Source organism: Pteropus vampyrus, unplaced genomic scaffold (assembly GCF_000151845.1).
Source record: "Pteropus vampyrus isolate Shadow unplaced genomic scaffold, Pvam_2.0 Scaffold40, whole genome shotgun sequence".
Lineage (NCBI taxonomy): Eukaryota > Metazoa > Chordata > Mammalia > Chiroptera > Pteropodidae > Pteropus > Pteropus vampyrus.
The window spans coordinates 6895455-6919577 of NW_011888821.1; the positions used below are offsets into that span (position 1 = coordinate 6895455).

Consider the following 24123-nt stretch of genomic DNA (forward strand, 5'->3'; position numbering starts at 1 on the left):
CACTCAATTGCAGAAAGAACAAACAGTACACTTAAGAGTTACTGAACTGGGTGGGGGTAGAGAGAAGGGGAAGACAGGGCTTTACTCAATAAATGTGATTTACTGCATGATTATTTACTCATGTCTTTGGCTATAAGAGATTATTTTAAAATGTTGTCACAAGTGGTAAAACAATGTAATTACCAATCCATTTTCATGTGAAACGGGATATTTGGGGGATAAAAATTTTAAACCTTAAACTCCACTCATCACATGAGAGATATCAAATGGATATCAAATTATAAATTCTTATAATTATTATGATTTAAAATCCACAAACATGAAGCTCTAATACTTGGTCAAATATCACCAATATATAAGAGCACTTGAAAAGCATTTTTATTTGTAAGGTTTACTGTAATACACAAGCGTTATAGCAAAATGTATTAAAACAAATTACAGAGATTTTTATAGCTGGAGAAAAGTCTACAGCAGCTACTGTTTCAGGTAGAAGCCTGCTTCTAAGTGCATTTTTTTTCCCAATCGTTGGGGAGGTTTGTATATATTTTTCTATTCTTGACACAATAAAGACTTTGGCATTGAATTTCTTAATAAAAAAGGAAGAATGTGGTTAAGTGTCCTTGCTCCTTCTGGTCACTTAAGAAATGGGTTTTACTACTCACCACAGTTAAGTTATACAACTGATCATGCTGACATATTCCCAACAGTTTTCTTTCAGTTTAGAGTTCTAAATCTTCACCCAGAGCCAACAAACAAACAAAAATATCCCAATAAAATGACAGAAACAACTGGCGAAGACTTTCCTATTTAGAAAAGACGCTCAGACACCCACTGGTGACTAACTGAACCTACTCGCTGTTGCTGCGGGGGGATTCCAAGCATCTCTGCAGCTCAAGGCTCTTCCCCAGAGGAGAAAACAGACAGCAGAGGGTTGGGGGAATATGTTCCTTTGGGAGGAAAAGGAAACGAATAGTCAGGGCCATTTCCAAAGCATGGGGTAATGAGTTTCATCAAACAAATTTCAACAAAAACTGCAGGAAAACAGAGTAAAACAACATATTCTCCCCAAACTGTAAACAGCCATCCAGGGCAATCAATAGATATACAACAGCCAATTTAACCAGTACTGGTTTTCGTAACTTCTAGAAAAAAAATAAAGACTGGAAAAACTATCTACAAAGGGATAAGTGCCAGTATAGAAGCACAAATTATACAGGGATTTATAAAACCTCACTTTTCACAATCACAAGCAAAAAAGAAAGATTAATCTGTGTGATTTGAAGAGGAGAAGGATTATCAAGGCCTTAAACAGCAAAAAAACAAAAACCAAAAACAACAACAAGAAAAAAAAAAAGAAACCAACTGCTTAGCTAATATGAAAAATAAGGAAACCCAAACCTGCAGCTGGACTTAAATCCTTACCCTATCATTTCGCCTTTCCAAAGACCATACCAGATTGCTATATTTCAAGCCTAGGCCCCCACTGACAACTGCAGAAGCACAGAGCAGCAGACCATCCAGCTACCACAATCCTGTGACATGGTGTTTTGATTTTGCTGTACAGACAATGCTTATCATCTAGCCAAGCTTGCTCTTCGGTTATACTAAACTGAGACGAGGATAGATAAGACAAAAGAAGAAAAATCTATATAGACAGCACAAAATGCAGAAAAGAACAGAGCCACAGAAGAAAAAAAAATAACCAATGTCAAAAGTTCTGAATGCCACCCAACCACGGGGCTGCTCAATAAGAGCAGTTTGTAGATCATTTCCCCTTTTAAAGAGTCCCAAGACTACACAAAACTCAGATCACAAGTTCTTACTCTTCTATTATCACCAATCTATACAAGCATTTCCTTTCATTATGCATTAGTCTCCTCTTATTTTAAAAAATAAAGCCAAATAAAAAATTTACGGCTAGCTCAAACCCTAAAGCACACAGCTTGCTTATCTCTATGAATTGACACAGGATGATAAGTCCAAGGTTCCATTATCTTTTAAAGGTCAAGGATGAGATCACCTGGCCTGTTCTAGGGACATCGTCTATACCCCGGCACCCTTAACAACCTGCTCAGAAATAAATGCTGTTGTTCACAAAAAAAGGGAAAGTCTTGACATATGAATACAAATCTATTCCAACTGCTGAGAAAACCCCAATCCACATCCTATTTGATAGTTCATTTTAAAAAAATTACTTGGGAAATATTCAAGCAGCAGATGAATTCCAACACTAGTCAGAAAGGGTAGCTAATAATACATCACACATAAGCTTGAATCAATGTGCTGAAATCATGACAAAAATATGAGACTGAGACAGACATCTTTGGCTCTCCTCTGCTGCCTGAATTATTAGGTTTAACAGATTCATGTTGAGATCCATGTACCTAAACGGTTAAAGGCATCTAAAAAGTCATTCTGAAAAGCCTTTAGGGTGCAAAAAAAAAAAGTGGCTTTCTTTTCTCTTTCTGGAAGGCATTCATTAAAAAGCCGTTAATTGTGTTCAAAACTTAGCAAGACAAATCATTTTATATTCTATTCAGTAGGTAAGAGCTACCATTTAAGTGAGCGATTCCTAAGTGCCAGGCCTGTGCTACCATCTCATTCATCCTCATTGCTCCTGGGAGGCCTACGACAAAGAAGCTACTGCAAATAGAGCCTCTATGAGGCAGATGCTCACTGACCTGCTACAGAAGGATGAGCACAGAACTATTTCAGCTTCGTTTTACACTCAGAAAGCCTGGATACATAACTGGCCAACGTCACACAGCTCGTGAGAACAGGCCCTAGAAATCAAAGTGAGGCCTAAGGAATTCCAAAAAGGCCTTCTCCGTCCACTGTGCTTTATTGCCTCTGATAGTTTTTTTTCCCCACATACTTCTATAAAACTTGATCTTTCCAAGTGAAACTAGCAATAAAAGTGGTCATCTTGTACATTTTAAAGGTTTTTTTCTTGCTTTAAAAAAAAAATTTACAACCAAAATAAATGCTTCTCTTCCAGGAGTACTTCGAAAATACTTTCAGAACTTCAGCCAATAAAATATGCTATCAAAAACAAAACCATTACAGTACTGTGACCTTGCTAATATATAACACATATAACTATTTATTATACACGTGTTCATTTTATCTGAGATCTCTCAAAATTTCTATGAGAGAACTATTTGTAGGCCATGAAGAATCAATTCCACCATTAATTATTATAGTTCCAAGATGGATATCCTGTAAAATCCTGTACTTATTATAAATATTGTAATTTACCATATTACCTGAGTTGTGACCCAACCTGTGTGGCTGTGACCAGTACTACTCTTTAGATTGTTCACCCAGAACAAAATCTGTAACGTGGCCTAAAGGCTCTGCCTGGCTGGGCCCTGCCCGGCTTCTGCGCTCACCTCTCCTTCCCTCACAGCACTGGCCTGTCACCAGTTTGTTTAACCAGTTTGTCAGTCTTGCTCCCTCTTGCCACTGAGCCTTGGAAAAGGTGCTCCATCTTCCTGGAACACTCCCCACCACTGTCGCGAAGCTCACACTTACTACTCTTTCACTCCTAGCTCAAAACTCTTTTTCTCAGAGAATCCTACCCTGACCCTAGACTAGCTCCATTTCCCCTGTTCTACATATAGCACTTTCCACTGTTCTGCATATAGCACTCTTATCTGACTAATTTCTATCTTTCCCACTAAACTACCAATGCCATGCGGGCGGGGCACCTGTTGCTCACTGCTGTATCCTCAGCACCTAGCTCAGCATCTAGCACATATGCATTCATTCACACAAGGGTTGAATGCCACCAGGGATACATGATGGACCTTAGATTCTAATAAGAAGAAACAGACATGGGGAGATAGGAAACACAAAAGGAAAAATCAAACCACCACAGTGTTTTGGAGAACAGTAAGACAAGGAAGGGGATGTGGAGGAAAGAGTTACTTTTAAATGGAGTGGTAAGGCAAAGAAATTTTGAGCAATGATTGGACAGAGCTAAGGTGCAGGAGTGTGATGCACTAAATATCTGGGGAAAGATCATTCCAAGTGGAGAAAGTAGACAGTGAAAAGGCCTGCAGTAGGGAGATGCCCGGAACAAGCAGTTCCCATATAGTGGGCACTCAGTAATGACACTGTGTATAAATGAGATACCTCAGAAAAGCTACATAACATTAAGCTGCTAATTATCACAGATGCCAAAGTGAAGCTGTTGTCATTGGATAACTTCTGCTGGTAATAACACACTACATAGCCCAGGAAACAAACGTCTTTACATATGTCCCAAATCAACACTTACCTGTTCCTTATCATCCCAACTCAACATGGCCTTGTCACTGTGCTTGTCAAATTCTAAAACATATACTTGCTCCTGTGTCTCAGCCACAAGCATTTCATACATAACTTAAACCTATGTACTTGGAGATACTAACTTCTTTTTAAAACAATGTCCCCAAAGTAAATATGAAATGGCTTTAACTCACCTCAGGTAGCGAATTCTAAGATATGCTTCATTGGCGTACTGGGATTGGCAAGTAAGCTCAAATCTATGTTTGTGAAAATAACTTAAAAAGGAAAAGAAAATGCAGACAAATGACAAACAGAAGACTATTTTCAAATCCCACAGAGAAAAATTACCTATATGGCCAATGAAAGCATGCCAAAAAGACATATCTATAAAGAGTTGAAAAAAGCAACTAATATTTTGAAATGAACAAAAAAAAATTAAGAGATTGATATGAGAGAACCAAATCAGAATTAGAAGAACTCAGAAATGAGGTGACAGTACTCAAGAAAACATTAGAACTCAAGAAAGAATTTTACAATTGAGGACCAAATTAGAAAGAAGAATGAATAATGCAATATGCCTTAAGAGAGAAGATGAAAAGGAGGAGATTTAAAACCATGAAGAAGTAAAGAGATTAAAAGTTATTTGAAAGAGAGCGACAAAAGATCGCCAAAGAAGATCCAAGTAGATATAACAGCTGTTCTCACAGACAAAAGCAAAAGCAATGGAATAGAACAATACTGGAAATTATAATTCAAGCCAACTTTGCTAAAGTAACCAAAAAAAAAAAAAAAAGACAGTATTGTACACTGAATACACTCACCACATACCTGGGAAAATTGATCCAAAACAACTAGCCTGAAGACATATTCTACTAAAAACAGCAAACTTTAAAGCAAAAAATCTTTTGGGCCTCCAGTCAAAAAGAGTAAGTCACTTGGAAGGGGGGAAAAGAATCAGATTGCCATAACACTTTGAGAGAAGCACTTCAAGCCAGAAGAAAATGGAGTACTATATTTAAAATACTCAAGGAAATAATATGTGAACCAATCGTCTTTTACATAAAAATGTGTATCTAGTTAAACTGACTTTCAAGTGTAAAGACTACAGACAAAACTAACATGCAAGAATTCCAAGAGTATTTTCCATGACTTTCTAAAAAGTATACTAGAAGATAAGCTTTGGACAACCAAAGTGACTGAAAAAAACATCATAGGTACTGACAGTGAGCAGTCTGTGTACGTAAATTTACCTGTAAAACTAACACTGAATAATGGCTGTAAGAGATGAAATAGAGTGCACAGTGGCCGTTTGCTCTGACAATGTAGATACCGTACGGTTACTAAAACAGGAAAAGGAGAATGGGAGGGCACAAAGAAGAGTGAAATGACAGTGCTGCCTTCCTTACAGTCAGTCACGGTGAGTAAAAGGGCATTTCTTCAAATCCAATGCAGAGGAGAGAGAAGGCAGGGGAAATGAGATTATTAGCTAATTTCAGTAGGAAACCAATAGAGACAATAACTAAAAATAGATAGGATTAAAATACTATATAATGTTAGTTGCAGCAGACTGTAAAATGGCCCAAGATTCTTCCTTCTCTTTTTGTGCAACCTTTGCAGTGTGACTTTTCAGCTCCTCCCATCAAGAGGTGCACTGAATTTATTGCTCCTCTAGAACCTAAGATTGGCATGTGATCTGCTTTGGCCAAAGATGTGTTAATAAACACAATGCAAACAGAGGGAGCTAATGGACAATGACAAAAGAGGGGTGGCTAAGGTATTACACAATGGCATTAGAATATGGCAGCCCTTAGAATAATAATGTAAGTTGCTCTTTAAAAAACTCCACAAAAACAATAAACAAAACCAAAAACATACTAAAGGGGAGAGAGAATAAAACAGACCATACAGAGAAAGACTATTCATATATAAAACTTGTGTATACACATATGTAACAGAAAACAATGACATATTCAAAGCCAAACATACTAGATATATGAATAAATTTAAGGAGCTCAAATTCACCTATTAAAAGAAAACAATTTCGGATTGGGTAGCAAAGCAAAACCAACACTATGCTGTACTAGTATTGTGTTACTCTCCTGGGTATCTTGTGAAATGAAACGAGCAAAGTGGGGAAAAAAAATAAATATAGGAGATTACAATTTATCTAGGAAATAAGAAAATATAAATATATATACTTACCTGTTTATATTTAAAAAAATAGAAAGATAAAGCACAAACTTTTTAATAGTTACTTATGAGGAAAGAGAGAACAGGATGGAAGGGATGTGGATAAAAACCAGATATTTCTGAATACAGTATACTTTGCTTGTTAACTTTGACTTCGGAACTGTGATAAAATTTCAAATAAATACAGAATGATTATAATTTTTAAAATGATCACTAAGAACTGAAAATAAAAGAAAACAAATGAACCTAAATGTATCCAGCTGGGGATGTAAACACAGAGAGGAAACTAATCTAAAAAGCTTTATAAAACAGTGATCGGACTGTGTTTCCTCAAGGAGAGGATGCCCTAAGCCAAAAGGAACTGCAAACAATTTTAAACTGTTCTCAATTATCATATTTGTGGTGCCTGCATTGGCTGCATTATTTTGAGACTGCTGCATATCTATCACGGGACAAAGCAAATGAATAATTGTATGATACTCTATTTCTACCATTCTTAGTATCACTGAGAATCAGGATTCTTGGTATGAGACAAAGAGGATACAGTATATGTAAGACAGAAGAGGTTAAGTAAAAACCTGTGATCCTGATGTTGATACCAGTTTGAACTCATGATGTATTTTTATCAGGAAGAAGGAAGGGAAGGGGAAAGGAAAGGAAAGGGAAGTAAAGGAAAGAAACGAGAGAGAAGGGAGGGAGGAAGGGAAGAGAGAGAGAAAGAAAGGGAAGGAGGAAGGAAAGAAGAGCAAAAGAAAGAGAGAAAGAGAGAGAGAGACAGAAACAAAGAAAATTTTCGTAGTTCTCTCTACTGTAAAGGCTCGGTAACAATGACCGACCCAGTTCAATGGGCACTAGCAACACAGACTATGGTCTTGAAATACCGATATCCATGAAAAGTAACCAGAGCACCTCGGAGGAGTACAGATTTCAGGTCTGGGGCAGAACATGTTCTAGATGAGCCTGAGCCATCATGTCATATCACAGGGCAAGTCAAAAGAACCTGGCTAACCTAAAGAGGCTGGGACAGCGAGATCATAAGTAAGGGTCAAAACTGCAACTGACTGAATCACACTGTGGATGCTTATATGCCATTATGTCCATGAGGTCATGACAGTAACACAAAACAACTAACTGACATCATCACTGGCGAATTCTAGTAAATGTACTCACTTTGCTGAAAAGCAGTAAGTGAAGGGAAAGAATCCAATCTATATTCTGCTTTTCCTTTACCAACTGCAAACCCCAGATAAGTGAGTTTCTCTTTATAGATGTAGTCCAACAAATAAAAAGGAATGCTAGAATTACAAAATCATTATACTGCAACCTTTAATGAAATAATGGATCTAGGTTACACAAGAGGACGGGACAATATATAAAACAACCCAAGGGATAAAACCAGTAAAATCAGGGCTGCAGGAAACTACAGGTCCAATGACCCTGTTTCTTCAACAAATGAGAGAAAGAGAGACCTACAGATTAAGAGGCATATTAGACATTTCTATAATCATGGTGTGTGGCCCTTACATGAAATTTGACTCAAACGAAAAACTCATGACACTTGTGAAAACCGGAAATTTTAATAGTAAGTGAATACATACGTGATGTTAAGGGGTTCTTATTTTTAAAAGCAATAATAGTATTGTGGCTATATTTTTTTTAAAAAAGAATGTCTTTAGGAGACACACACTGAAATATTTACCAGTGAATATTATATGGTACCCAGAATATGCTTCGAAATGAAACAAAAAGGGAGAGTGGAAATTGGTAGAGATGAAACAGGACTGGCCACCATAGTGGCTGAAGAGGAGAGAGTGAGTACACAGAGGATTCACTATATTCTTCTGTCTTTTTTGGTTACCTTTAAAAGTTTTCCACAAGAAAAAATTCAACCAAACCAACAACCAGACCAAAGGAGTGTCCCACTTCCCCTCTCCCATACCCCTCGGAGAGATGACCAGAGTTTTCTCAAGCTGCCATCCATTCCCCTCTCTGGCGACTATGCCACAATGTGTCACCCTTTGGTATTCTAGTCTAGTTCCCCAAATAGAGTAACTAAAGTAAAAGATTTGTCAGAACCTCATTCTCACTTTTGCTACTTTTTCAGCTCAATCAGGCTGCTGTAATGACACACTTTCGCAAACCCAAATATTCCCTTTCTTTTTCATACGAAAAACAAAGTGAAACAAAGCACTTGACACACAAAAGACTTAAGTTCCTCTCGTTTTTTTCCCCCCAGAACAATTAGGTGAGGCCTAGGTATCACTAAGATGGAGACAAGACTTTGCTTCCCTTAGGAACTTCACACTCTTGGAGATTAGGAGTTCAAGCAAAAAAAAAATGAGCAAACATATCCCCAAACTCAAGCTTTTGCAGCTGTTCTCTGAAAGCGAACAAGGGTTGCTGAAAAAATTCAATGGCCTGCAGATTCTCTCCCCTAGTCCTCCAGCCTGGCACACATCTGACGTGTGGTAAAATCTGGACAGTCACACGTCAGTAAATGAACATGCAGACCACTGAACATCAGTTCACACCAACAGAGAAATAGTGTTCTTCTCCATTTGAAATACTTGTTAAACATTACAAAGGAGCTAAGTCAAAAGTAAAAGTGGTCCAGTGGGTAAAAACCAGAAAAGCCCAACAACAACACTCCAGAAAGATCTTTAGACACAGACGTCACTTACGCCGTATTGAGAAACAAAGAGAATTGGGGTGCAGGTGAGGAGGCAGGCTGAGCTAATGCAGAGACTTGAAGCTTCCTCCCACTAGAAACACACAGGAGTGTTAGAGAAAGGCGACTAACCCTTTATTTCAAAAACGTACAACTGAGTTTAAAGGAAAGAAAAGGAAATCCTCGGGTGTCAGAAAGAAGAGAGAACATAAAGGCAGGGGTTAAAGAGCAGGAGAGGGCAGGGGGTGGGGGGGCGGGGAGTAAGACCTGGGTGCAGGCCCTAACATCCAGAAGCCACAGAGACCCAGACATGGTTTCAGGCCGGTGTGGGAGAGGAAGCCAGACTGAGAGCCCTGCACAAAGCTGAGCACACACAAGAGCAGCAGCCCTCTCAGGAGAGAAGGACGAAATTAAGAACTCACCAACCGGCCTGAGACTTGAGACTTGGCAACCTTGTGCGTCCTGTCTGTGCTTGCCTAAGGCACTGGGTGGGAAGAGTCTGTATGAGAAATCACACCTCACCTTGCTCTACCAGTGGGTGTTAAGAAAAAAGAAATAGTAAGTAATAAAGATAAATTGACCAAATTCAACATTTCGAAGACAGATTCTCAGACTGAAGAAAAGCAAACTGGCATCTAGATACTATTCACAAAGAGCTACATTTAAAGCAACTGAGAAAGGTTGAAAGAGGATGAAAAGAGATATTTGAGGCAAATACTAACCAAAAAAGGAAAAGCTTGGTATAATTAAGTTATGTCAGACAAAAACTGGGTTCAAGGCAAAAACAAAATAACGAACCACTAATTAGAACAACAGCATTAAACTATCCGAACAAAAACTGACAGAATTACAAGGAAAAATCAATAATTTCAATACTACAGTAGGAGCTTTTTAAAAAATATTCCAATTATAAATTGATTAAACGAATAAAAAGAATTAGTAAATAAATAAAAGATTAGAACCACATATTTAACCAGCTTGATCTGCTGGACATAATAGAAACCTACAATCTCAAACAGGAAATTGTACTTTCATTTCAAACTTGGAATACTTATAAATACTAAATAGGTCATAAAGCAACAGATACCATGACCATCTGAGCCACACTCTCTAACGCTATGGTGGGGACCAGGGTACAAATTCAAACAGTCTCCACCTTCTGCCCCACTTCTCTGAGCACGGAGAAGTCTATCCTCTCACTAACCTGATGAATACTATACATATCTAGGCAGTGAGGTGATGTAGGAAAGGCTAAACATTTATATAGAATATGGAATGATTACAACAATATCAAAGCAGCTAAGCCCATGAGGAAAACAAAACCTTGGCCCCAAGTGTCTCCCAGGAGTGATGCAAGGATTAGGGAGATAAAGGACTAAGTCATTGGGGGAGAGAGCAGCCTAGAAACAACATAAGTAGTTGATTATCACAGGTTGATAACCTGTGAGTTTTATTAAAATTCTTTTTTCTGAGCCTAAGACATAAGACATTTCATGAGCTGTTGCTTCCCAAGGCAACTACCTAGTTATAAATTCTTTGTTTTGTTTTGTTTTCCTTATCAGTAAGCTCTCAGAAAAGAGCAGAGGCCTGAAGGCAGACCAGCATATTACCATGCCTGGTCCATCGCTGGCAGTTCAGATAATCAAGATTCATGCCAGGTATGCTCTCCTGTCCAAACGTGAGTTACGAAAAAAGATCTTCACTCCTAAGGGCAGCTGTTGTTCTGCTGCTGCTGCTAAACTGCAGCATTAAGAGCATTCAATTTGTCAAGATAAGAAGACAAAGATCAAGCTCTAACATAATCGCTTTTCAAAATGCTTCCAAGCATTGAAAGCGGGGGAAGGACTAGGAGGGAAGCAGTTCCCTTTACTCAATTTAGAAATCTAACGAAAATTTAGAGGCACGTCTTTAAACTTACTTCAAATACTTTACTGAAAACATTTTATCTCCACTTACACATAACTTCTCAAACATTATTCAGTTAAAATGTCTCTGAAGCAATATTAAAACTGAGTATCAACTGCTTGTAAAAATTTCTCCAAGGAGTTAACATCAACATTCAGATCCTGCCTGTGGTTTTTATGTGTATCTTTCCTCATTCAGATCCATTAAATCTTTCTATTACCAGATATCATGGCAGTATTTATATACACACAGATACAGATATAAAATGAAACTCTTCATTTGTACATCAAAATGAATCTCCCTTTTAAATATAACTCAGCACAGCATATGTAACAGGGAGGAAGAAGATGTAAGTTATGAGAAAGGAGAAAAAGGAGAATTGAAACAATGACAGATTTTAAGACAATCTATGATATTTTCCAGAATAGTACTACTAAAAACAAAAACATAAAGAAATAAACAAAAAAACACATGGGGGTAAATGAAGTATTTCCTTGTTTATGCCTACTTGAAGTTACCCAGTATATTTGCAGATATCCTTGCTATGGAATTTCAGTATGAAGCGCTCTGAGAAAAACCTCCAGATTAAGTTTCTATGACACTTGCACTGTGACTCTCTACAGATGAGGCAGTAAACACACCAAAGGATCAAGGCTGTTCTCTGCCAGAAATGAAACAGATGGCCCCTCCCATCTGAAAGATAAGGATGCGTCTGGAAAAGGGCAGGAAGCCTGGTTTGAAGTTGTCCAAGATCTGTCAGTCTCAATACTCAATACTGATACAGTCCCATCAATGCTGTGGTCACAAAAGGGACAACCCCTCTGAGACAGCAAGGCGGAGCACCCGATCATTCTCAGACCGAGGTAGAGCGCACTAACACCCCATTGCCATGACAGTCAGTGCGGCTGCGTCTGTGGAGTGAAGGTGGTGGCATAACAGCTGCGAGGTCTGTGTGGGCACAGGATGGTCCCACTCAGCATGTCCACCATGCTTCCTGCAGCCTCTCCCCATTATCAGCCACATGCCGAATGACAGGTCAGAGCTGCTCAGTGAATCCAAGGCTTGGATTAGCTCGACAGACTAAAAGCAACCCTTTCCTTAACTGCAGGCTCCACTAGGAAAAGACTGTACTAAGTGTTATATGTACAGAGGTGAAAAAAAAAGATTGCAAAATGGGACATTCAGTGTTCTCACTTTGATTTCAACTAAATTAGCTACATGTTACTTTTTCCAAGTATCTGCTGTAAGCATTAAGTGAATCTTCCACTGATTTTTACTCTTCTCCTGTCTAAGGCCCCTTCTTTTCTAAAGGGGCCAAGAGTGCTCATTAAAATGTGGCCTAACAGAAGAGGCCGGCAAGGTAAACAAGCCCACCCCTGGCTTTCTCGCTATACAACAGCAAAGACACGGTGGAAGTCCACAATAAGAGGATTCATGGGCAGAAATAAAGGATCAAGAAAAAGAAGAAATAAAGAGCACATCACCTTCAATTAAAGTCAAATTCAACAGCTGTAGGAATTCTAGCCACAGAAAAGATGTTTAACATACAAGTGAATTTAACTAACCTCAATCCTTTAGCCATACAACTATAACAAGAAAAAAGGACTAGAGTCACAATAAACTGACTATATGGCTCACTGTACTCAACTCCAAGTGGTGACCTTGGGTCTCCATTCACCTAATTATCCAGCACTTGGAGGCAGCTCAGGTCACTGTGCCAGCTAGTGTCTGAGCCGCCTGCTGGCCAGGACAGGCTGAGCCCTGCAGCAAGCCCATTTTCACAGCAATGTTCCTACCCAGCAAGAGCCAGGCCAACCCTCCTGAACTCTGTGAGAGGCACCTCTTCTTGAAAAACAAATCAAAAGCAAGCCGCCCATAAATCCTGTTCCCTGGGGGCTCTAAGAGGGACACCCTGGAGGAGAAAGAAATAGAGTCAAGTCTCAAATCTCATTTTTCCTGTAGTTCTGGTCTATTAAGTCTCCATAAACACTGACCACACTGCTTCTAGGAGAAAACTAGAGTTAGGGTCCTACAAGCCTTTGGACACAACATTTTCATAACCCAATACTCGTTTTATACGTGCTTCTGTTTAAAGAGACCTTACTTAATATACATTGCTGATCCATTAATATTGAACTCACCAACAATAGCCTTATGACAACAGCCCTGAATGAAGCTTATCTAATGCTTATATTATCTCCATAAGGCACATCACAGTCTTCTTTTGCTTAGTTGGGGGACATTTTTAACAGCAAAATCACCCCAAAACGCACAAAAATGTAAAAACTGCAGCAATAAGTAGACTGAAAGAACACTTGTTTACAGTGTGAGAACTGCAACGAGAAGGCAGAGTGTCGCCTTGTTCCCCCTCAACTGGGGAACGCGTGCATCGGGAGACTCAAATCGCCACTCTGCGCATGTCTGTGAATGACCACGAGAGCTCTGTGAGTACTGATTTTGAGGTTGCAAAAAAATGTTAATGAGTAGGTGAATTCACAAACACAGAATCTGTGCATAATGAGGGATGACTGTATTTTTAAGACCATTTCCAAACCAGCTTCCCACCCTGGGTCTGAGAATATATCCATCTACCTACCTTACTGCAATCTTTCAAATGTCTCTGTGTTTGTAGAACCCTCATACTACTTGTGAACCTACTCAAAAGTTAACCTAGACACAAGAAAGCTGCTGCAGTAGCTGGTGAAGTGGGGCCCCTGAGTGGGCTCTGAAGGAAACCCCTGACTGCACGGTTAAGAGTAATTAGAATGACAACCAGCTGTAGGAAGCCACCAAAAAGAAAAGGAGAGCGAGCTAATAATCATCGTGGCAACAGTTCTGGTCTTCGTTCAAAAGGTGCAGGCAGAAGACTTTGATGGCAGGTCATGTACAGCAACAACAGGACCCTGCATGAGGGGCACATTCTGCAAGCCAAGCAAACATCGAGAGCTTTACACCCGCAGACTCCACAATGCAGCGACACACACTTTTTGTAAAATCCATTTGGTAATGTCATTTCAACATCTGGATTTCTGAATGCGGGTGAGATGCAGATGGGGAAATAAGTGAACATCTATTGAGCAGCTGGTGCCAGGCAGTGTGCTGAAAACATCACTTTTATCACCTGGACCAATACTTTGCAGCCCTGAAAAGCGGAGTTTCTCATATTCATTTTACAGCTGGGGCTCAGAGAGGTCAAGCCAAGCACCCAAGATCACTCAGCCAATTTTACTCCAAGTCCATCATACCGTCTGGGTTTCTTTCAAGTGGTTAAAATAAATTGAGAGACTGCTTGGGTATTTCAACTAGTTGAATATGAAATTAAGCACTGACATGAACTATTTCTTATAAACTTAATTCATGAGCTTTCCTCCAGGTACTCAGATCTTTCCCAAAAAGAGAAGAGGAAAGCATGCTTTTTTTCTCTGTGGAAATGTCTCTCGTCTATACTCGTAAATCTTCAAACCAAATCATAGAAGAGTGCACAAACAGCAACTAACAGACATCTTCATCCTGATTCCCACAACAGTGTCACTTTACCCTGAGTGCAAAGGTGGCTCTGAGCAAACACCTAACCAAGGCCCCCATGTCTGGTTTCTCTAGCCACACACTCTGAAGGTTTGACCCTACGAATGGGTCAACATGAGTGACCCATGTTGCCTACCTGGTGCCATACTGCACCGGGGTATGCTGTGAACACCACGCGCTAAATCTGTCCACATGACTTAGCATGAATAAGCATTTAGAGGACAGATTTTACTTGAAGAGGGAAGGGTGGACTGGTTGCCAGCACGACAGCACCATCTTCTGGTTGGTGAAATGGAATTAAGACATAGAAAAACATATCTGGAGTTAAAAAGCACTTTAATGGTTTGGTAACCTAGAAGGGTGGCAAGCTAGAAAATGTTTCTGCAAAATCTGAACAATGTCAATAGTAAGTAAACACCCTCACAGATCACAGAATAGAAGAATTTTTAACAGTAGGTCACCACTGGTCATTATTCCACTTTTGCAAACACTGCGGCCATGTCCAGCCTCAGAGCTCTCACACATTGCAGAAACTATATGCCTTATGAAAAAAACTCCTTATCATGTATGTCATCATTCACACCCATATCCACCTAGATGCTCAAAAAGCTCTCTGCTGTTCATACACAAAGTGAAATTTGATGGAGGCACCAACTGCAAACAAGGCCCTCGGAATCTGGCGCTTTCCCCTATCTTATCTCCCACTAGTACTGGTTAGCAGTTGGGGAGTGCCATCCTCTCTTATGGGTCCTAACAAGCTGAGGGGCAGATAGAGCTAATGATGCCTTAGCACCACCTTTATGTTTCCCCAAAGTACAGGTCTTTGTTAGAGGTGGATCTTGGGCTTGAGGTCCAAGTAGGGCTTTCTAATTTAGCTGCTGAAATCCCCTGAAGAAATCCAGACCAGGAGATCCCATCATTGAAGAGAAATGACAGCTGCAGGAACCTCTCGACTGTTTCCAAATGTCTGCTGCCAGAGGAGACCCCAGCAGCTAGTTTCCAGGCCTGCCTTCTTCAATGCAGCGGCCCCACCCACCAATCAGGAAGGCCTTCAGATGTCAGACTCTTCCTGATTTCACCCATCAGATATGCCATTTGTCTTCCTTCCATGAGGAGGACCAAGGAAGAGGGAGAGAGAGTGGGGTCAGATACTTTAGCCATAATATTCCTCTTTCGATGAGATGTAAGGGAGACTGAGCATGTTCCTCCCAGATGCTGTCCACATGAATCACCAGCCCAGACTGGTCCAGAGACAGGAAGTACCTGAGGATTGAGACCTCTGTCAGGGTTACTTTAACCTCCGCCCCTACCACAGTGCTCTGCCTGTATGGAAGAGAAAAGTTTCCTAAACCATGTGAGTTCAAACTTCTTTGACCATGACTTACAACAATACATTTTTTATTACAATCCAGTGCACATACATGCATATCTGCATGTACAGATTTATACCCGGAAAAAAGTTACATTAACAAAAAGCAAACCTACCTTTATTATATGGGACTCACTCTGAACTTTTCTAACTTCTTCTTTTTATAAAAATGCTGGTTACATTCATTAAAAAGATTTCACAACTCACTGAGAAAGTGTGAACCACAGTCTGACAAACACTGTTGTAAACATCCACTTTCACTCCTACCTCTGCTGTGCTTGCACGCACCTGTCTTCTCTGCAAACCCAGAATCAGCCTTCATCGAGGGCCAAATCAAAGCCTCTCCTCAAAAACCATCTGTAACTTGTACCCAGCATGTCTCAAATACCAAGGACGTAAAATAATGACTACAACTAGTCCCCACTTCAAAAAGCCAATTCTACTAGGTGGGACAGATGAACATTCTATGATATGCTTTAGCTCAGTCATAGACTCTTCCACTAAACAAAAAAACACCTGCCATCTGTATTCATTCATTCATTCATTCACTCCCCACCTTGACTCAGTCCAGTATCATCTGTGTAAACATTTAAATGTTTATCAAAGGATGAATCCATCAAGTAGGATTTCTTTTTTAACAATGTTGTTTGTCTAGGGATAATTTTCATTAACTTTAAATTAGGAACTGACATACACTGTCACCAATTCTTGGAAACCAATGGCCAATTTATTTTTTTTTCCTTCTTTTTTCTGTGCAGAATTTATAGATGTGGCAGGTTCCCAGATAAATTCAATTTGGTCTCAGTCTCTTAGAGAAGGCTACACTAAAGTAAATGCAAAGACCAACCTTCTAGACATTTAAAAATAAACAGAACCTGCTGCTTGAATATGTTCATCTATTTTTGATTCTGTGGCAATGCCACCATACACACACTGCTGTCAGAGATGAACCTTCAATGGTAGGCTTTCCAATGGCAGCTCCCTGTTTGGTTGACAAACGTGGCACTCAATATCTGCTAAATCTCTCGAAAGCCCCAAACTTTAAAAAAAAAAAAAAAGAAAAGAAAGAAAAAAAAAACTAAAGATGAAATATTTTTTTTAATTTGATTTATTAAAAAGTACCCCGAATCAACATTACTGCAAGGTTTGTACAAAGGACACGATTCAAACTTCTATTTTTAACACACAAATTCCATGTCTCCACCTTCTAACTTCCCCTCCAACCACTCCGCCACATGTACCCTCTATTCCAGTCATACCAATACCGCAGGATGTGCTAGTCCCACTCTTCAACAAAGCTTTCTCAGCCTTCCTCTACCAGGCTAAATCAAACTTATTATCTGAGGATCAGCAAGGTATCACCTTCTCCAGGAAGCCTTCCCTGCTGACCCCCTTCAGCATCTCCATGCCAGTGTGAGCTGGTTAGTTCTCCCTCCCTGACATGCGTGGCTAGTTGTCTAGATACCTGTCTGCATTACCAGACCATGAATTCCTTGGAAACAGAGACTATTACTTCATCTCTATTCCCCATCTCATTCAGTCCTTCAGTTCTTCAACAGCAGACAGGCAAATATTTATGCAAAGAATAACACTGAAGTTTCAAATTTGAAACTTCAAATCATTTTTTTAAAAACCTTGCAAAATACCTCCATAATTATTCTCTTCTCTGCTATTACTATACAAAAAAAACCATAAAAACATAAGGTGTCTAGTAGTAAGAAATCAATAAGGAATAAAAGGCTTACACTCCATCTGAGAATATAATTACACAACCTAATTTTAAAATGCGTCAATAAACAAACAAACAAAAAATGTTTCCTATTCACCTTTTCAGAATAGCAGATTTTAGCCAAAAAGCTGAAGAAGGAAAATTCAGAGCAACTAATTCCACAAATGTCACGATTAGAAAAGAGATGCTATAAAACAACTATCGTCAACTATATGAAGGGACTACTCTACCAGCTAAGAGTTTCAAAACAAGATGTTTCCCTTTGCTATGCTCCCACACGTGTGAAAAAGCAAGTAATACTTTTTTACTCTTAAATTTAAGTATTTCAGTAGCTGTTCACAATGGGAAAAAGATCAGAAAATAGAAAAAAAAAACACATAAGAAAGTAAAATATACCTGTTTTTCCATCACCCCAAGAGATTCATTGGTAATATTTTTAGTTACACAGTAATATTCTGAATTAGCCATTTAAGTGCTCCAAAATCACTTCGCTTTTATTTCAAATTCTCTAAAACCAAATATATTTCATTTTCAAAAACAGTGGGTTTAGACACTAGGAATCACGTATGAGAAAATGATGTAAACATGTAAAGACTAACACAGCTAAGATACTTAATCAACCAGTTTGTTATTTCAGCTAACAAAACAATGAATGACATTTGAAGCCTCAAAAATAAAAATCAGAGACACAATGCTTATGCTGAGTTCTTAAACTTAGTCTCTAATTCCTAGTTTCACTGCTTTAAATTTTTTATTACCATCAGCATCCTAAAATCTTTACTGATTTAACTGTAGCAGTGGTACTAAATCAGTAACATTGGTTCCTGCTTTCAAAAGTATTCTGTATAACCTTAAAATGTATGCATGATAAAAATAACAAGAACAGCAATGAAGCATACAACTACATTTAAAGATACATAAAATTATCTGAGTAAATGAAAAGACGCTTTACTAAAATTCCTAGTCATAAAGACTGAATACATCCAAATAAATCTGTCAATGAAATTAATCTGTTAAAATGTCAGTGAAAATCCCAATGGGTTTTTTGAGTGACTGTAATAAAATGATTCTAAAGCTCAGTCAGAAGAATAAATAAAAGCTTATTTAGAAAATGGTTTAAATTAAGTGTCCAATAAGGAACTGGTTAAATAAATGATAACACACTCATATGATAAAATGTTGTTTAACTAATAAACACATGAAAAATGTACAGGAAGAGTTTATTACATAGACATAAAGCACCATTAAAAGAACAAACTATAGAACAATATGCAAAGTGTAAGATATTATGAATGAAAAATGTATTTAAATATCATATACATGATTGAAAAGTAAATCTCAAGTATTATTACAATTATACTTGTTAATAAAGAGAGGCACACTAGACAATATTTTGTTTTTCTTAGTAATTTAAAATTATTTTATCAATAAAAATTAATTACTTCTGTTTAATAAGAGGAAAAGTAAGTGTTTTTAGATTTTTTTTTTAAAGATTACCATGATGGACCTCGCGATTCACTCCTTTTGAAATCATTTTTTAAAAATCAGAGATATAGACAAAGACTAAGATATAAAGATGCTCATAAAAGAATTAATTTAAAATAGTAAAAATGCAGATATAACAAACATCCCAAAGGGATATAGTTACCTACACATCCATTAAAAAAAAAAGAAAAAAAAAGCTTGTCTAGAAAAATTTGTTATGGCATGGAAAATGTTCCTGACATAATATTAACTAAAAAAGTAGATTCAAAAACATAAAGTCAGATCCCAATTAGTATTTAAAATGTTATGAAAATCCTTCTCTAAACAAAGTAAAAATGAAACTCTAACCAAAATATTACTAGTATTCATGTCTAGGTTGCAAGATCATGATTGAATTGTTTTCTTATCTATATTTTCAAATATTTTTCACATTTTCAACAGTTTGGTTTATTTCTAAAACTGGGGAAAGAGAGCACAACAATAGCAATTTTTTACAAATGGCATTACAAGTAAATTTGATAGATTTACTGAATATTCTGATAGAACACCACAAAGCAAACATTCTTAGATCAGATAACATGGCCCCCAAAACACAAAAAAAATCAAACCCAGTTAGGAGCAGCAGAGATTTAACAGAACATAGTCAGCTGCTAGAGCACAAACACTGCAGTTCTCCTGGTTACATTCTAACCGCCACAGGAATCAATTTCTCATCACTGCATTAATACTGGTAACTATATTAAGAACCTGGGAAGCCTTATCTGGCAGTCAGGAAGCTTTTTGTCCTATTCTCATACCAGCTAATGCCCTAAAAAAACTAATTAGAGAGACTACAAGTTATTGTTACACTCTTAAATAAATCTGCCTAATATACATTGCCTTGCAGAGATGTATAAAACTGCTAATTCTCAAGATTAAACACACAAGGGAATTAGGAAAACAAGAAACTTCTTAATAAATAGTATTAAAACTTTCCACAGTGCTTTTCACAGATTAAGTGATGGTGGGGAGGGGTGGGAGTCAGTTGCTCTTACAAGTTTTCAAATCAGAAGATATCTACACAAAATGTACATTCACACTTCTAATAAAGATTTTCCTTTATCAAACTGAAATACTCAATAAAGGCACTAATGTAAAAATCTTGTCTGAATAAAAGGAATACATTGTTTCTAGAATCCAATACTTATGGCATAAAAATCATATATCATTTAAAACACAAGTAAGTTATCATCTCTTCCCTCTAAAACAAGCTTATTTAATAGTAGTCTTTTTTGAAAAAGGCATGTCATAGTTAAGCTCATCTATCTATACTGCTATATTTATCATTTAAGATCATTGTGGTAAATCCACAAAGTTTAAGATTAGAAAAATTAACATACAAGGAAAAACATCATTCATTTTTTGGTTCTTTAAAAAATGTTTTGGTATTTCTTCCTTGACAAAAATAAATATATAGTAACACGCTAGCCAACTATGAAAAGTGCCACAAATACAAGCAAAGATGTCAAATACTTTGTCTGGATTTTGTCTATTGGAACACATGTGTATCTGAAAGGAACTGCACTTAAGTCACTTTTAATTGATTAAATGAGGTAACTAGCAGGGTTTTTTAATGCATTAACATGCTATTTTCTTAAAATGTTATTAAAAATAAACAGGTAGTTCGAGCACAGCAAAATATGGCAGGAAATTTTGCATCAAAAGCAGATGCTTATAAGAGGAACAATTAAAGAGTATAAGTAAGGAGGTTTGCCTCCAGTATGGAGAATAAGCACCTAGCAACCACTCTTTCCACTGACGACAGCTATAAACTCTGAGAAATAATGAAAAAACAAACAAACAAAAAACCTCTACAATTATTTGAGGGCTCAGAAACACGTAGATTTTGGAGGGAAGCCAAAACTTGGAAGAAAGCCAACTGGCAGAGTAAAATTGTGTGTGTGTGTGTGTGTGTGTGTGTGTGTGTGTGTGTGTGTGTGTGTTTTGGGGTAGGGGTGGGGGAGACAGAGACAGAGACAGACACTTTGCCTTAAGGGCAAACTGTAGCTAAAGGGGCATAGGCCAACCAAAACTCTGATAGAAAACCCTATGTTTTCTAGTAGGAAGGACCAGAAGAAGCGGTCACTGGCAATAGAGAGTAAAGGATAAATCCTAGAAGAGAGCAAACCAGAGAATGGGACCTTCAAATCTAGTGTCCAGAATCAGCCATGTCTTTGACTGACCTTTAGCCATGCATGTGCAGACTGAAAGCAGTTGAGGCTAAGATCTGAGCCACTGCCTACCATAGCATCAAAGAGTTTGTAGTTTGAATCTACCTAAGTTAACTGCCAGCTAAAACTAAGACAAAAATAGAAACATTCTCCTAAGAAATATAAGGAATCCAGTCTCCATAAACAAACATTCACAATGTTCAGGAAACAATCCCAAATTACGCAACATATGAACAGCCAGGAAAATGTGACCCGACCTCAAGAGAAGGGCAATCAGTAGGTACCAACACTCAGATAACACAGACACTGTAATTATTAGACAAAGACTTTAAACAACTATTCTGTGTTCAGTGAGATATAGGATTAGGGCTCAAAATAAAAGTAAGAAATCTTAACAGAGAAACAAAAGATTTTAAAAAATTGAATAGAAACACAGGATTGAAAAATAAATATGTAAATTTTCTGGATGTGATTAATAGCAGAATAATGATGACTGAGGAAACAGTCAAGTGAGTTGCTAATCAACTGAAATTACCCAATCTGAAGAATAGGAAAAAAAAAGAAGGTAGAAAAAAGTGAACAGAGCATCAGGAACCACTGAAATAGTATTAAAAAGTTTCATATACAGTAATAGAATCCCAGAAAGAGAGGCAAGAGAATAGAGAACAGAAAAAATATTTGAACAATGTCTAAAAACTTCCCAAACCTGATGAGAGATAAATTTACAGATTCAAGAAACTTAGTCAACCCCAATAATTACAAAGAAATCCATGCCAAAATACATTAGAGTCAAACTGCTGAAAAATTAATGGTAAAGAAAAAATCCTGAAAATAGCTAAAGAAAAACAACTGATTAAACATATAGGGCAACAATGATTCAAATGACTGCAGACTTCTCATCAGAAACCATGGAAGCCACAAGACAGGACAACATCTTTAAAATGCTGAAAGAAAAACCCAAAATTTTATATCTGGCTAACATACCCTACGTGAATGAAGGCAATTAAATAAGGATGTGTTCAGATAATGAAAAACGAAGAGAATCAGTTGCTACCACACCAGCAGTATAAGAAATACTAAAGGAAGTTCTTCAGGCTGAAGTGAAATGACACCCAAAGGAAACCTGGATGTTCATGAATGAAGACATTTGAAATGGTAAATATCTGGGTAAATAAAGAAGAATTCATCCTCTTAAATACAGAATTTAAATTTCTTAAAATACATATGATTGTTTAAAGCAAAATTATAACATCGCCTTGTGGGACTTATAATGAACGTAGATGTAACACATATGCCAACTACACATGAAAGACAATGGGGATTGGAGTAAACGGACCTATGTGGATATAACGTTTCTACATTCTATGTAAAATAGTACAATATGAACTCCAAGAAGACTGTGAAAAGTTATGGTATACACTGAAATTTCTAAAGAAAAATAATGCAAAGAGGTAGCACTAAAAAGCCAACAGAAAAATTCAAATGGAATTCTTTTTAAAAATTCAAATAATCCAAAAGAAGTTTGGAAAAGGGAAAACAAAGGAACAAAAAACAAAGAGAAGAAACAAAAAATAAATTTTTAAATGATAGGCCTAATCATGTAAATAATTACATTAAATGTCAATGGACTAAACACTCCAATTAAAAGTTGAAGTTATCAGAATGGATAAAAAAGCAAGACCCAACTAAAAAAAAAAAAGCAGAACCAACTAATGCTGTCTATAAGAGACTTCATCTTACTTGTACAGATAGGCTGACAATAAATAGAAGGAAAAAGACATACCAATCAAATAGAAAACACAAAAATAAAGATTAACTATATTAATATCAGATAAAGTAGACTTAAAAACAACAGTATTATAAAAGATAAAGAGAGACATTTCATAATAACAAAGGAGTCAATTTATCAGGAAGACAAAACAATCATAAATATGTATGCACTTAATAAAACAGCCTCAAAATACATGACATGAAATCTTAAAGGGGAAAATAGACACAACCATAGATTTTAATACCTCCTCTCAAAATTTGATAGAATTACTAAATAAAATATCAGTAAAGACAGTGAATATCTGAACAACAGTGATATTTATAGACCAAACCATATAGCAAACCATATGTGGAATATCTACTCTTTTCAAGTGCACATAGTATGTTCAGCAAGATAGACCTTATGCTATAAAGCAAGAATCAGTAAATTTTAAAGGACTGAAATCTCTAATCACGACAGAATTAAATTAGAAATTAGTAATTTATAAGAGATCTAGGAAAACTCTAAGTAGTTGTAAATTAAACAACACACTCTTCTAAATAATCCAGAGTCAAAGGAAAAATTAGAAAATTTATTTAACTTAATGATAATGAAAAGACAACATGTAATTTGTTGAGGTGTACCTAAAGCAATGCTTAGAGGATATTTATAGCTTTAAACGCTTATATTAGAATCGAAAAAGTCAAATTCAGTGATTTTAAGAATCTTGGCTTATATACACACTGTTGGCTGGGCATGAGGCCTTGTGAGCCCACAGAGGAGACAAAAAGTTCCAGCCAAAAGTGAAAACTAAGGCAGACGTGGAAGCTGCCTCGGTGCTGAATGTGTTTCCCAACCCAGCTGGTGAAGAGTGGAAGCCCTGCTGGATCCAGGTGTTTCAGCATCGCACCTGACCAACCACTGGCCGACCACTAAGCTATACTAACCCAGGGGTAACTTCTAGGAAGCCAGACTTAAAAAAATTTTAGAAGAACTTTAAACAGTCAATCACATAAAGTT

At 37.4% G+C, this 24123-nt stretch overlaps 1 protein-coding gene and 1 long non-coding RNA gene across 4 annotated transcripts in view; both read right to left on the reverse strand.

Moving 5' to 3' along the window:
* Nucleotides 1–24123, reverse strand: part of PARN (poly(A)-specific ribonuclease) — a 139191-nt gene that overhangs the window by 59529 nt on the left and 55539 nt on the right. The window lies entirely within an intron of this gene.
* On the reverse strand, nt 357–4756 carry LOC111738567. The gene is made up of 2 exons (XR_002779885.1): nt 4467–4756; nt 357–947 (listed from the first exon to the last, which is right to left on the reverse strand). It is a non-coding gene; the product is annotated as an uncharacterized LOC111738567 (long non-coding RNA).